At 36.5% G+C, this 16,513-nt stretch overlaps 1 pseudogene; it reads right to left on the bottom strand.

Moving 5' to 3' along the window:
* Window positions 1–2,477: 2,477 nt before the first annotated feature.
* Window positions 2,478–16,295, bottom strand: LOC127158018 (GTPase IMAP family member 4-like; annotated as a pseudogene).
* Window positions 16,296–16,513: the final 218 nt, after the last annotated feature.

Below are 16,513 nucleotides of genomic sequence, written 5' to 3'. Positions count from 1 at the left end.
CTTACTGGCCAAAGAGCAACCATTAACGTGCCTGGAGAACGTGAGGGACACATCTCAATGTGTGCAGCTGTATCTGAAGATGGTGTAGTTGGCTGTAGGCCAGTTCTGGAATCATACAACACTGAATATCTGATAGCTTTTCTAAGGCCACATTTACACTAGCGTGACCACCCGTCCCACTTTGCGTTGTACCGCAAAAAAATCACTTGGACTCCATGTGATATTCTGTATTTGGTTTCAGGCCTCATTCATATGTGGAAATAAATCAAATATGAATCGGATACATGCATTTGCGCCTGCCGTGTAAGCAAAAAGATCAGATATTCCCCTGTAAATGCAACTCATGTCACTGAAAAGTGAGTTTTTTAAAAAAAAAAAAACATTTTGTGGTACAGACATTCCTGTAACAAATGAAACGTGTCTAGTTGAGTAGCAGAGTATTCATTTCATTCATTTGTGTTAAATAAAAGATGATCCGACACTTAAATGTGTTGCTTTTGAAATCATGCTGAGTGCCTGTTACTGTTGTTGTCAGTGATGGCGGCTCGTGCACAAAATAAAATGCACACAAATGTGTCCCTGCCCTTTATATACAATCACTGATTAATACATTTCATTTTATTGAGTGAAAAAAACTGATGATGTGACATTCTTAACAAATTTCTGTTACCTGATTATTCTATTCGCAAGCTTTCAGCAGAGCAGGGGTTCTCAACCTTGGCCGCAAGATCCATTTTCCTGCAGGGTTCAGCTCCAACCCTAATCAGACACACCTGAACAAGTTAATCAAGGTCTTTAGAAAGGTACAGACAGATGAGTTTTATCAAGGTTGGAGCTAAACTCTGCAGGAAAATGGATCAGAGTTGAGAACCTCAGCAGTACAGTGTAGTAACATTCATTCAGCACCGAGGGTGAAACCTCTACCTTGTATTGTATGTTACTGAATGAACTGATCGAATGAACTGAAAGTAGTAATTTGAAAGATCTTACTGTTGTGTTTTGGTGATTAAACCAAATGTCCTCAATACATATCACAATGATCTTTTGTGATGAGACTAATAGCAGGTGATGGAGTGTGCACAGGAGGGAACCATAAGGAATTCTGGGAAATGTAGTGCTGGAGACTGGGCTGGTTCATGACAGTATATGTGCAGTAGTGGCATTTATTAAATGCTTCCAGTAGCATGTCTGTGAATGTATTGGCAGTAGCAATCTCAATACTTACACTACAGCAGCAATATTCAACAACAGCAGCAGCAGAGTAGCAGATCTATTCCACCAAGACCAAAGCATTTCATTGATATTTTTTGGGTAAATTAAAAACACGATCATTAGTATTTTAACGCTAAACATTAAAATATGTAAAGTAGTTTGAATTCTATTAATGCAGATGTTTATTTGTCAGAAACTTGCATGCACACATATGCACATATGTGACCCTGGATCACAAAACCAGTCATAAGGGTCAATTTTTCAAAACTGAGGTTTATACATCATCCAAAAGCTGAAGAAATAAGCATTTCATTGATGTATAGTTTGTTAGGATAGGACAATATTTGGCCGAGATACAGTATGTAAATCTGGAATACTGAGAAAATTGCTTTGAAATTTGTTCAAATAAAGTTCTTAACAATGTCTATTACTAATCAAAAATTTAATATTCATATATTTACAGTCTTTTTCTTAATTCAGTATATTTGCAGTATTTTACTTAATTTCCTAATGATCTTTGCCATAAAAGAAAAATATATAATTTTGACCCATACAATGTATTTTTGTCTATTGCTACAAATATACCCCAGCGACTTAAGACTGGTTTTGTGGTCCAGGGTCACATATGTGCAATAGCAAGACATTTTCTTTCAATATGTACATAAGATTTAATTATGATTACATTGTAGTCTTACCTGAGTAGACACTTGCGACTATATAATATAAAAAAATAATAGAAACATTAGTTTAAAAAAAATCATCTTGCTGAGTGATGCTTAAATTTTCACAAATTAACTCATGTACATTCCTGTGACTGACAAGATGCATTATTGCATAGAGGTCAGTATTACTTGGCGATAATTACAAGTAGAATTCACCCAAAAATAAACTGTCACACTTCCAAAAACTGAATGACTGACTAACTGACGAAAGCGTAGATGATTTTCACAATGTTGTTTTACAGGAAATTACAAAATGAACAGGTGCTGTAACGATACAAAAATGACAATCACACAGGTACTGGGCTACTCTGCAGTGGTTCCTACCAGAACATATAATATGTAAAAACTTATTATAGGTGTACAGTAGCGATTCAGGATAAGCAAAAAACACGGTTTTGGAAAATTGATTCATGATGTATTCACTTAAATTTTGTAAATTATAAACACAAAAAAGAGTTACCAATTGCAGCTTTAATTAGAAATATTAGGTTTTTTATATAAAATGTGAAGAATTATTGAGACTCATATTTAAGCATTGCAATATCAAAACATAACACAGCCTTTTGTATTCTGATTCTTCCTCGTTGTCCCCTTTTTGTCCTCTTTCAACTCTTTAAACAATTCTTTCAGTAATTCATGTTGATTATCTTGCCCCTGCAGACGATCCTTGAGCTCCAAAATTCTCTTATCTTTTTGGTCTCTGAACTCGTTAAATTCTTCTGCTCTTCTTCTAGCATCATCTTCAAATTTTATCTTAATCATCTTCATTTCATGTTCATGATTCCTTTTCATTTTATCACGCTTTGCTTTGTCTCTCTGAAGATACTCCATTTGTTTCTCTGCTAGTTCTTTATCTCTTCTCTCTTTTCTGATTTGAGTCTGCATTTTCATTTTCTCCTCATCTGCTCTTTGTTTTTCTTCTTTTAGTTGCTGTTTCACGTTTTTCATTTCCCTCTCATATTTCGCTTGCAATATCTGTGTCTGGATCTCAATTTCTCTTTCTCTCTCTTTCAGTATTTCTTCCATTTTCTTTCTAATGGACATCTCTGCCTCCTCAAACATGCTGTTAGTGAAGTATCGACCGTCATTGCTGTTTTTCATTTCCTCTATCATGTTTAGCAGTTGAATCACTTGAGTTTTGTCTTGTTTTTCTTTGTTATTGAAAACCAGGAATCTGTTACTGCAACCTCTGATCAGTTTCTTGAGTTCTGCAGACTTACTTTGCCTGAAATAATCTTCTACAGATTCACCCTCAATATTGTCTCCTCCAGTGAACAGAACAATGCTGAACTGAGAAGCTTGATGACCAAAGATCTGTTTTATCAGATCTACAGTTTCTGCTTCTTCCTTGGTGAATCTTCCCAAACTCAACACAATGACAAACACATGAGGTCCAGGTGACAACAGTGAAATACATTTCACTATTTCTTCTGTCACTTCATCATTTGACAGTATTGTGTCAAAGAGTCCTGGAGTATCAACAACAGCTACTGATCGACCATCAACTTCACCAATTTTTTTTTCACATGCAGTCGTCACTGAATCTGTGGATAATCTGCTGTAAAACTCTTCTCTGCCCAGAATAGTGTTTCCTGTTGCACTCTTTCCATTTCCTGTCCTTCCAATCAGCACAATCCTCAGACACTCCTGTTCATCTGTTTCATCTTCAGCACCTGAAAATCACATTGGCAGAGGTGTACAGTATTTGAGTAAATGTAATTAATTACTCTACTTGAGTATATTTAGGAAACTCTTTAGTTTTACTGAGCATCAAAGTTATTAGCAACTTTTACTCTCTACTTCACTGCATTTTTAAAATGAGTTTCTGTACTCTTTATTCCACTACATTTGTAATGAATCTTACAATTACACATTACATTTTGCATGGCACACATTTTGCACATCCACACTAAGTCAGGGCTTTCCCTAACCAACCTTTTTTTTTTTTTCCTCATTCTGAAAAAAAAAAAAAACACTGCCTTGTCTCAGAAAATATCTGTGTACACACAAAACCACTGAAACCGACTCAAAACAATGTACTTTCATCAAAACCATTGCAGAACTTATTAAAAAAAAAAAAAAAAAAAAAAAAAGCACAAAACGGGGAGCTCCTATGACACACAAAGCCATCATAAATCAACACATGATCCTTAATAATGGTGACAATAAAAAATGTAATGTTGCAATGCATGCTGGGTACCATAGTACAAAACTCACAGCATCACAGCATGAATCAATTATGAAGCAGAACTGTCCTATAGTCCAATTATCTGTTTGTAAACATTCGGGATGCACGTGCAGCATGGTTGCAGAAAACCAGGAGAGAGAGCGCCTTTACAGCTAGAGAATTCCAAGGATAGGGCACAAAATACTTGGATTTAAAAAGAGTACAGATTATATTGATTAGATGTTATTTTCAAAATGTTATTCGCATATTACAAGAGCTTGTCACCCAGTGATAAGGACTGTTATTCAAAGAAATTGGCGTTAGATGGGATAGTCTCACAGATCCGAAACCGGGATGACGTTTTTATGGCGGTTCAATGGGCAGTCTATGGAGCCATGCAATAAAAGAATAAAAAAGGTAAATTTGATTTTATATTTCAAAATCCTGACTTTATTTTCGCAATTCCGAGATTATATCCCACAAATCTAGAGGAAAAACAACTCGTCATTCTCTCAGAGTTGATATCCCACACTACTGCTTTTTTCCCTCAGAATTAACAAACTCACTAGTTTTGTTAAATGAGTTATAAAGTCTGAATTAGGAGATATAAACTTGCATTTGTGAGAAACAAAAGTCAGAACTGTGAGAAAAATAAAAAAATGTTATGTTAAAAAGTTAATAGTTATAGGTTTAAATAATACTTAATGCTGTAACTTTAGGGCTAATACAGTACATCCCCTATGAACAGCATATGTGAATATTATGTAGACCTATTGTTTAAATCAAATTTATGCTTTAAAAGTAGAGTAATCATAGCAGTTTTCATCCATAGTATGTCCGTTTAAATGTCTGCGTTTAGCTTCAAATGGCATCTTTGACTACAGTATTATATAAAAATTATTTGCATTCCGATTTTGACATCAAAAGGCACAAAAATATTTTTTTCTCTCATTCCATGGAGTTTACCTGTTTACCTCCACTTGTTACCAGTGATTTTCTGCAACCACTATGCACGTGCAGCTGCAAATGACGTGACTGTGACGTCTACTCGAAATTGGTCTATTATTTTCTTTTTAATTCTAACTTTGGTTCCTGTATTTATTTTGTAATTTATATTGTTTTTTTTGTTGTTGTTGTCTTATAGTTCCCCTTTGTGATGTCCAGAATTGATCCAAGAATTTGCCCTGTGTGGAAAAGGAAGTATCAATGCTATATAGAGGGTGTGATGTTGTGATGACACTGAGATGATCCGCCAGGTAGTGGAACAGTAGGTGATGTGCAAGTTTACGATTGAATCAGGAAAAAGTGAACTTAAGATGCTGTGGTTCGTTGATGTCACGCGTCTTTACAGGATCTTTATGGAATGTGTGTAAATGCTTGCTGAGCCAAAATCAAATAATTATCAGTGTTTTATCCATGTTTTATCAAAAAGAAAGAAAACACAGAGCACATTATATGAGTATTTCTTTGACTTTTTTTAAGTGTGAAGAGACGATTCAATTTCTGATTGCTTGTCTGTTGCTAAGCATCCAGCAGTAACATTCTAACACCACTCTGTCTCACAGCGTGCAAGGCTGGCTTCTTATTTCAGGGTTGACACCACAAAAGCAGTGCTGCAGGGCAGGGTTTCAAAAGCCTGGCTAAAAAAACAGCGTCAACACCACTTCTAAATAACAAGTGTGAAATGCTCCTTTATCTGGGGTTAAAAGCGATATTCAGAATAACAGTGAACTCACCCCTACAATTCTCATCTCTCAATGTGGACACTTTGGGCCTCATTTATGAAACGAACGTACAACAGAAAATTGGGCATATGGTAGTTTCTATGCAAAACTTGGAATTTATCAGTATGGACTTGAACAGTAGCTACGATCAAATCACGTCAGGTCTGAGCTCATGGATGTAAGTTTTTGAGTTAGCCTGAATTTGTGTGCAGCATAGAGAACGTTGGATAACTGTATAATGACAGCATTTTGTTCATTTAGATCATTTTCCGACAAAGTTTTTTTTTTTTTTTTTTTTATTCCTTTAGGGCATTAGATTTATATGTGCAAATAGCAGCATAAACAACAGACCATGAGGATTCACACATGGTTGCATCACCCACCTGCCACACTTTGCTGAACAGAGAAAAACTGAAATTAAAAAAAGGAGTCAAATAAATAGGGCTAGCCTACACTAAATTTATTTCTTAAATAATTAACAGATTCACAAAAGAAAAAACAATTCTGCAAAAAGTATAGGCCACTTTTGTTTTTGTGACACTCTTAATACATTTTATTTGTTATATCTTTATCCCTTTCATGCATGGTGTCCACATTTGTGGACAGTTAATTTAACTTAATTTAAGGTTCATTAATCATGGTAATTTTCTCCAAACCACTTTAGGGCAGTGTCAGTAGACTGTCAGCAGTATTGTCACAGTGGCTACTCTTGCATTCCAGTTATTCTTTGCTTGATGACATCATTAATCCAAGATGGCTGACAGTCATGGCCGTGTGCTTAATGCCTTAGGCATATCTGTGAAAAACTTTTATTCAAGGAGGTCAATTGAGGTAAAAAAAAATATCAGTATGTACAGTAAAGTATGATGAATATGTTAGTAATTTATCAAATAAAATTTAAGGTAAAATGTAGTTTTTATTCACCAAAAACCAACTGTCCACGTATGTGGACGTCATGCTACAGAGGAGTCAGATTGCATAAAAGTCCTTTTTTCTGTAACCTGCTAGTATATCTATTCTGTTTTATCAAAGATGATATAATTGTCTTATATTGTAATAAAACAGACATTTAACAAATATATCAACATAAATAGTTATTTAAAATTACATATTACAGCATTAAATGGCAATTTTACGCATTCATATGGAAACACATTTGCATTTTGCCTTCTAAACAGGGAAAGAATAGGTCAAGAAGTCAGTACAGAATACTATAACTGAGATGACTTAACATGAAGTAAGATAAGGATGAAATAAGTTGTTACAATCAGCAGTGAATGTTTTCCATGATTTACCCATACTGCAAACGTTTCTGCATATATATAACTACTGTTATTATTGTTCCTACAAAATGTTTTATTGTTATTATATTGTACTATTTTTGTTTTTAATAAATGAGCTGATATGAATAGAATAACAGGCCATTAAAAAAAGAACAATATTCCATATTGTCAGCTATGTCTTTATGTCCCATTTTACACCTTTGTTGCATGGTGTCCATGTATGTGGACAGTTAAATAATTTTTAAATGAAACAAAATTTTGTAAAAATGAAAATGGATTTCAATTTTAGTGTCATATTAAAGTTATAAAAATAATAATACAAAAATCCAGGTAATGTTTTTCATAATTCATGCATGAAAGGGTTATATTTATCTTTTATAACTTTATTAAATGTAACTGAGCACGTGCACACGCACACATTTCAGCGTTTCTGACTTGACATTTTAGCCATTAATCAACCTAAAATGTCAACTAAACAATTTAAAAGGTCCGCTGTAAAATCAGCGTACAGCGCCAAAATAAACATTTTTGCGCATGTGAATTAGGATGATTTATGTGGATAAATGGAACACAAGTGAAGTACAAAAACTTTTTTTTAAAAAAATATAATACTTCTAAATATTTTGTATTTTATTTTTTTATTTTGCGTTTCAACAACATCATGGATAATAGTTTAGCAACCAAATGTTAAATGGCAAAAAGTGGAAACATTTGGATTTTGATGAGAGAGTCATGTGAGCCCAATGCCGTTTAGTTTCGCTTTACTCATTTATTTTAGCTTGACGTTTGTATTCTGTATTCAGTAGCCTAATTTGTGTTTTACTTTATAGTTTAATATAAAATTGTATAGCTACAAGTTTTTCATTCTTGTTCCATTCAATTTAAAAGAACTAAATAGGCTATATTGTTCGTAAATGTCTTGTTATATTTATTAGCATTTAATATACATACTGTATAAATTAATGCTATTGTTTGTAAATATAAAGTTAAAGGGTGTTTTTAGAGTAAGATCAATTTCTCTTGCATGAGTCTACTTCCTCTTTTTGGCCTGGTTTCGTTTCTCCGTGTCATAAACTCTAGAGTAGTGTTTCTCAACCCACTAAACATTGGACGTCGGATAGACGTGCAGATCATGTCTATATTGGGTCCGTCGGTCCATGACCAATTATGGACATCTATTCGACGTCCAAACTAGGTCCACTATTTGGACGTCTATCCATTACCCAACTTGGACGTCATTTTGACGTTCAACATTTGACCTAATCTGGCTTATTTTTTTTGGACGTCATTTGGACGTCTATGGCAGTTGTGATATACACATTGGACGTCGGATAGACGTGCAGATCATGTCTATATTGGGTCCGTCGGTCCGACCAATTCTAAACATCTATTCGACGTCCAAACTAGGTCCACTATTTGGACGTCTATCCATTACCCAACTTGGACGTCATTTTGACGTTCAACATTTGATCTGGGTTTTTTTGGACGTCATTTGGACGTCTATGGCAGTTGCAGTAAATGTGTTTTACAAAATAGAGCCTATCAACATGATTATATATATGAATACAGATTATTTATAAACAAACAAGATTTATTATCTGTATTACTATTTATTTATTTGGTAGCCCATATGTTTTTTTGTTTGTTTGTTTGTTTGTTTTTTTTTTTTACATTTTCCTGTTTTCCTTTAACAGTTTTTATTTTATTTAAAGTAGCCTATAATCAAGTTATTTATTTATTTTATTTTATATTGTATTATATATATATATATATATATATATATATATATAAATTATATTTATATGAATTTATATATTTTATATTAAAAAAAATCATGGTAGCCTAGCCTATCCACCTTATTCCTATCTTAAAAAGAACCAACAGCTGCAAAAAAGTCAAGGACAGACAGCTCTCTATCAAGCTAGGCAACAATATAAGTTCTTTGATCAAGGAGGATTTCAACCAGGCAAAAACCAGTCAGCATCACTCTGATTGGCTGAAACGAGCACATCATCATAAACGCCACTCTGATTGGCCGAGGCAAGACGAGGCATTTGGCGGCTTGGCGCGAGTCAGAGCCGTAGTGTTCTGGACGGCACAGGTCTTCAGATCACTGGTGAACTCGTTTCCTAGAAATTGAAGCTAAGTTCGGTCAGCATTTATTTCAATGGCCATGTGTACGTATAGTCTTTGGCGTTATTGTCTTACAATAAAGCTGCGAATGGTCAAGGGTCACAGCACGCATTTTTTCGTCTTACATTAGCTTGTTACTTGTGCTAGCTACAGGGTTTACAGATAATGCAAGGTTAGTTGATGTTACCGTCTCTTAGTCACTTTAATCGTTCATGAAATTAACATTATACGTTTTATTGTAAACAGCAGGTGATAAGCATACAAAGGTGTAATGCATTTCCAGTTCAAACTGCTGAGCCAAACAAAGGTACAGGAAAATGAATACATGATACAGAAAACATGTCATCCACCCACTTGAAACATAGGACTACATAGAAGTTGTATAAAAATGACGTGTTAAGTCAAAATTTTATGTTGAAAAGATGTCCACAAACAACCACGTTTGGACTATAAATAGCCCTTACATGGAGGTCCCACCGACGTCAACATTAGACGTGCGGTAGACGTCGAAAAAAGACGTCGCCTGGCGTTACAAAACAACCCCATCAATGGACGGAAATTGGACGTCCAAAAATGACATGGAAAAGACGTCACTACGACGTCACATTGCGCAATGGGAATGGGGGCTTTCGGACAGCATCGGGGGGCGGTGGAAGCAATATTTTTGAAAGGGGCGCGCTGAGCCATTCTTGGGAAGCGTTTGGTTAAGAAGAGATTACACTAAAGATGTATGAGCTGAAACTTGCAAAAGAAAATGGTCTGACACATCCTAACGCCATCTCTACACTGGATGCATCAAAGCGCACTTTCTGTATTTATTTGTCAATTTGTCGGTAGCGCAAGCTCGTGGAATGTGTGGAATCCCACAGAAATAGAACGTGGCATCAGTTTACTGTAGCGCTCACGCTCAGTTACCGAACGACTAATTATAAAGGGATGTACGTGTCGCGCTGTTCGCTGCCAGTTTACACCAATACTCCCGCTTCTAGACTAGACGGTGTGTAATTTCCTTTTTACTTCAGTGTTCTTTCTTTCCGTAGCACAGCTGCCGAACTTCCCGTCAAATCAATAGCAAGCATTTAGACACGATAAAGTATGGTGTTTTTTCTTGTTTAGAAAAATTAATATGAAAGCTTTTTGTTTGCTGATTGGCTGCAGTTGGTTTGAATGCCAAATTTGTAAAGAGTTTATTTATTCACATGGCCTTTTTGCTCCTTGTAATGATAATGATTTTTAAAGTCCAGGCAAATCAAATACGTGATGAATGTCATGTGGCATTCAATGACATATTTAATGTCATTGAATGCCACATAGTCTAATAGTCTATGCTTTATTTGATGGGGGCGTTGAGGGACCTGGATAATGACTAGGGGGGCGCTGGCCCAACAAAGGTTGAGAACCACTGCTGTAGAGGCAAGGCTTCTAAATCAGGGTGTTGATACTTAAATGATTGTTTTCAGCCGCCAGGTTTATCAACGGTTGATCTTTCATACAACATGATGGGCGGCATTCAAATGTTTCATGAATCGTTCGGATCTGCTCATTCGGATCTGTGCTCGTTTCTACGTTAAATTGATAAATGAGGCCTTTTATGTTCCACCTTAACTCCTTGTCCATACAATATCTGTCTTCCCTTCTCCAGGTCAGTGCATTCTATTCCCTCTAACCCCTGGTTATCTGATGTTCTTCATGAACACCAGACCAAACTCAGGACAGCAGAGAATGGTGCAAATCAAAAGACCCATCTGACTTAAGCATATATTAACCCCTGCTCTCATCTTTTTCTGTTGAAATCCATGCAGCGAAATTTTCATACTTCCACGACAAGATCAATACCGTTTCAAACACATAAACAATCAATTCTCTCCTCTGTCCCCTTTCACCACCTCTTCAGCAACTGATGATTTTGCATCAGTGCTCCAAAAAACCTATATTAAACACATCACATGTGGATAATTTTAGACCTATGTCTCTCCTACCATTCACTGCAAAAACGACTAAGGTTGTTTTCAAACAGTTATCATTGTTCCTTTTACAGAATAACCAGGTGTACGTTATGCCAGCTGGTTTCAAGAATGCCATTCAACTAAGACTGCCATACTCTCAGCCACAGAAGCCTTGCGGATTGCGAAAGTTAAATCCAAATGAACCATTCTTTTTTGCAAGATCTATCTGCTGCTTTTGACAGTGTGAATCATCAAATACTCCTGTTCACCCTCTCATCACTAGGATCCCACTTCACAGGTTTGAATTCTATCTCACAAGTAGGTCTTTCAAGGTGGCCTGGGGAGGTATCCAAAATGGATCAACTGGTCCCTGGGGTTCTTCAGGGTTTAGTTCTTGGACCCCTCCTCTTCTCCATATACACTACATTACTGTAGCTACATGACATACATGATTTAGCCCTGAACAGGACAGACAAACAGGATACGACGCACTGTGATTGGCCGGTGAGAATAGAGGGAAGTTCCTAGAATTAGCAGGAGAGCTGGACGAAAAGAAAGGAGGCGCTGTGGAAAGGTGAGTTAAGTGTTCTTTCCCTCTCTTTTGATTCACAAGTGTGTTAGCGAGGAATTGATTGTGTTGTCGGAGAGTGAATGAACGGATGGATGCTGCCGTCAGATCCTAGCATGAGGAAATCAAGGACGCCACTGTTGTCTACAGGGAGGGGTGAGTTATCCATTCCCCCAGCTAGTTTCACAAGTTCACCTGCCTATTCAGTCCTGCTAGATAATGGTAAACAAACTTGGCTTGTTGTCCTCGAAGGAGGCTCGAACCCGAGGCAAGGTTCGAGCAAGAACAACCCTCTAAGATTGTACATTGTGAAGAAGGAAAAAGAAAGGAGAACGAGAAAGAGAGAAAGGAGGAGGAGAAGAGGATGGGGTTGCTGGGTCGCAGGGTTGGTGCAGCATCTGCTGCTTATATAGGAGGATTGGACTGAAAGATTAGGCTTCTCCTGAACCTACAATTGGAACATTAAGTGTTCTTTCCCTCTCAATTGACTGCATTTGTAATGGGGAATAACAAGCCGCTGGATCAGAGTCGAAGCATGAGAGTTGAAGCATCAGCCATTTTTGAAGGAACCTCAGCATGGACTACAAGTTTAAGGACTGAGATTTACTTGCAGAACACCAGGAGAGATGGCCGTAGTCTCAAGGTTGAGGATTGTGGCTCGAATTGTTTGAAGTACACCCGCTTCTTATTTTCAGATGAAGTGAATTTAAATAATTAGAGACCTTTGTGTTATTTGGTAGTATTATCATCTTTCTTGTGTTGTGTTTATTAGTTTACTACAGCCTTGTGTGGAGAACAGAGCTAGAGCCAATTTACATCGGGAGGAATAAGAACTTCGAGTATTTAGTGTGGTGTGTATTGTGTGGGTATTTATCGTGTTGTGGCACATTGCACTTGTAATGATTTTTTTTTTTTTTTGCTTTTGGAGTGTACATATTCTCTTTCTTGTAGGTTTTCTTTCACTTCTTCTGTTCATTTCTTATACAGCTTACTCATCAAAGCCGATGTAGAATGTAGTGAGTGTATTGTGGTGTTAATTAGTGCTTTATTAATCGTAAATCATCCTTTTATTGTAATGGACTGGGTGAGACAGTGGAGATCCAAGTGCAAGCTTTATTAAACGTGATCATGGTCTAAACAGGCAGGGTCAAACACCTGCAAACACCAGTATCCAAGACAAAGCAAAGGACTGTCAGATAAGCTTATCATTAATTCATCCATTCTTGCATTCCATTTTACAAGCCTGTGAATAAACCCCTCCGTTGGTTTTGCACCTTACTTCTGCCTCTGGTCTCATCCCTATTGTAACGTGACAAAGAGTAAGCAAGCTTTGGGACATACTATCAAGACACAACTGCGTCTTTAACAGACACTCTGTTGCATCGACTCACACACCCTGTCACTGTAAACTGGCCTGTCAATCATCTTGTCACTGTTAACATCCTCCATGTTTCATTTAATGTAACTTCCTACCATATTGGAGAAAAAAGAAGTAGCATGTTGACCTGTCAGTCGGCTCATATTTTCTGCATAATGATGCATTTAAAAGTTAACGACCAAACTTATATTAATAAAAGTTCACATTGCTGTTGCAGATGAAATATAACAGATTTACCAGGTTACATGTTGATTATTAGTAACTCAAACCCCCTTTTCTAAACATCTCTGCCTAACCATCGGTCGTGCATATTCGCCATGTTTGTAATTTTTTTTATGCAGTTTATTCATGTTTTTAGTTCTGGACTGAATCCTTCGCCAAAGCGCAATGGATTGAAATTAATCATGGTTTTACTACAGTAACCATGGTTTAACTATGGCTTTTGTAGTAAAACCATAGTAACCACAAAATTAACTATGGTTTTACTATAGAATTTGCAGTAAAACCACGGTAACTACAAAATTATCCATGGTTTGTCAGGACTCGGGTATGATCTGTCCGTTTTGCTGGGGGTTTTTTCTATTTTTATTGTGTTTACTTGTTTTATTCGTTGCATCTCATTTTTATCCTCTTTTATTCGTTTGGGTTTCTCTCTCTCTCTCCCCCTCTGTTATCTTTTGGGGCTTCCCCGTTTGTCCCGGCGCCAGCTGATTGCCGTCTGCAATCAGCGTGCTGCTTGTTTGGCGCACCTGCTTCACCTTACCTTTTAATTAGTCTGTCTATTTCTCCTGGCTGTTCTCTTTGTACCGTGTCAGTGTGTTCTAAGAGTTTGCGAGTTCAACTTTCGTTTGTCTCCAGTCTAGTCAAGTGAACCTCGATTCTTCTCTGCCCAGGTGGTGTAACGTGTGCTCTGCCCTTAGTGCTCGCTCTTCTTGGATTGTCTCTGTGGATCTGACCCGTGCTCTGGTTTTCGACGCTGTTACTGGCTACCGTCCACATCTCTGTCTGCGCCTCTCTCGACCCTTCTCCGCTCGACTATTCTCCTGCCTGCCGATTCGGATTCGTTGCCCTTCTTCTCTCCAGCGCTCTGCCCGGGCGGGGCTTGGATTTTTTTGGATTTTGGAACTGTGCCTTTTTCTGTCTACAGACTATTTATTTTGCTTTTGCCATTTGTGCCAGTGTTACTGGTTAATAAAATTATTCTTTGCCTCATCCGCTCTTGGGTCCTTTCTGTCCTGACATGGTTTTACTACAAGAACCATAGTTTAACCATGGTTGTTGTAGTGAAATCACAGTACCTACAGTATTGACAGTGAAACCATAGTAATGATGAAATAAAGCACACATCTATATCTTAACTTTCCAGTAAAACCATAAAACACCAAATTAATAGCTTTGTGTAGTACATGCTGTGTATATGCTTTATGTGGTATTCAGTGTTTCCTGACGCTTCAGTTCAGTTTTAAATGAGACGCTGCACTTGCACGTCGTTGTTCATGCTGCAGTTTATCAGAAGAGAGGGTCTGATTCAGACCGTCTGATGTTATTTTAAAAAATAGCTCAAGAATCACTTAACATAATATCTTACAAGAAAGTATTCTCGCAGTTTTATTAATTTGCCCACTTTTAGAACAGGTGTAATAATTAGTTTCTGGAAGCATCTTTGCGATCACGAATGCAATTCCATTCATTAACATAGCGGTTTTGCACTTGGTTCTTATCAATTATATATATATATATATGTATATAATGATTGTGTATATATATATATACAGTATATATATATATATATATATATATATTAACATTTCAAAAGATTATGTTTTAATATACAAGCTGCTAACTTCGAAATTTCAAGATATGCGAGAAAAAATGCTCCTGAAAGTTCAGCAATATGACATGAGCAACAGTTAAGCGTGCAGTTTTTGTCTCGTTTCTGTGTTCAAATACGAATCTGCATTGGCTTGGGCGAATCACTGATACACTAAGCCAGTCATTAAAACAGTCATTTGATTCGCTCCTGAAGGATTCAGCTGTTTTGAAAGAATCGTTTGAATGACTCAGTGATTCAATCATGAACTCTTGCTGCCACCTGCTGGTGGTTTTAAGTTTCCCATCATATTACATTATTTTTTTCAACATATTTCTATTTTCAGAGCTTTGTATTTAAAACAATAATCTCATAACATTTATGCAATTATAAAATACAGTCTAAATGTATAAATATCACATCTAAATGTCACTTCATGCAGCCTCTGTGCAGTGCTAAGATTTTTGTTTACATGAAGAGTTTAGGTTACATGATTTCATGGATAACAATAGCCAGTCATTGATTCACATCAATTCACAAAATCCTTTCTGTTTTCATTTACATTTTTTTATCTATGAAATTTTGATTCATTTTGTAGAATTGAATTTTAAATTAACAGAATACTGCATGGTATCGTGATACTACTTGGAATCATGATACTTTAACTGGTATAGTATCGTTAGTCATTTTTATGGTATTGTGAGAACCCTACAACAGACACATGAAAAATGTAGTTAAAATGTACTAAAAATACTTTGTTCTTATAATTTGTTAAAATACTTAACAGTAAGAACAGATTAGTTTGTGTATATTACACACACTCACCCTTTAACTGGAACTCTTTGATTTTATTCTCCATCCTCTTCAGTTCTTTTTTATATTTCTCTTCAGTTTCCCGTCTCACTCTGTTCTCTTGAGCTTTTACATACATCTGAAGTGAATACGGTTCAATATTCATGTTCTTTATATAATCCAGCAGTTCTGGGACTGATCTCGAGTTGTCAGGTTCATTTAACCCCATCACACAGTATTGACCTCCACAGAGATCAATTAACTTCTGAGATTCTGGCCTGGATGTGACTAAATCTGTCACTCTTTCGCTAACAGTGAGCTCTGTTGTGAAAATCCATGAAGTGCTCTCTGGAGTCAATTATCTTCTGGATCTTCTCTATTTCTGCTTTGTCTTCATTGTTAAGTGGATCATCAGGAATAATGAGGAGGAAAGCATGAACTCCAGAATCACAGACAGACATACAGCGGAGAGTCTGGTGTCTTACTTCATCCTCTGAGAGGCGAGTGAGAGCTGGAAGCTTCACCAGAGTGAGTGAACGACCATGAGGCTTCTCTTCCATCTGACACACAAATCTAAACTCTCTTTGATGTGATGAGGAAAGTGTTTTTTCAGCCCTGAAACATTTTGATACTGCATTCAGCGCTGCATCACTTCCACACAACACCAGGTTCAGATTTGTTTTTTTACTTGACACTGAAAAACATGTAAAAAAATATATATATATAACTACAAAATAAATTTAAATTAAATACAGGCTTGTTCTTGTTCTGAAAATAT

This window comes from Labeo rohita, unplaced genomic scaffold (genome assembly GCF_022985175.1).
Source record: "Labeo rohita strain BAU-BD-2019 unplaced genomic scaffold, IGBB_LRoh.1.0 scaffold_1305, whole genome shotgun sequence".
NCBI classification, from domain to species: Eukaryota; Metazoa; Chordata; class Actinopteri; order Cypriniformes; family Cyprinidae; genus Labeo; species Labeo rohita.
The sequence above is the reverse complement of the archived record's forward strand: the minus strand, read 5'-3'. Positions and strand labels throughout refer to the sequence as shown.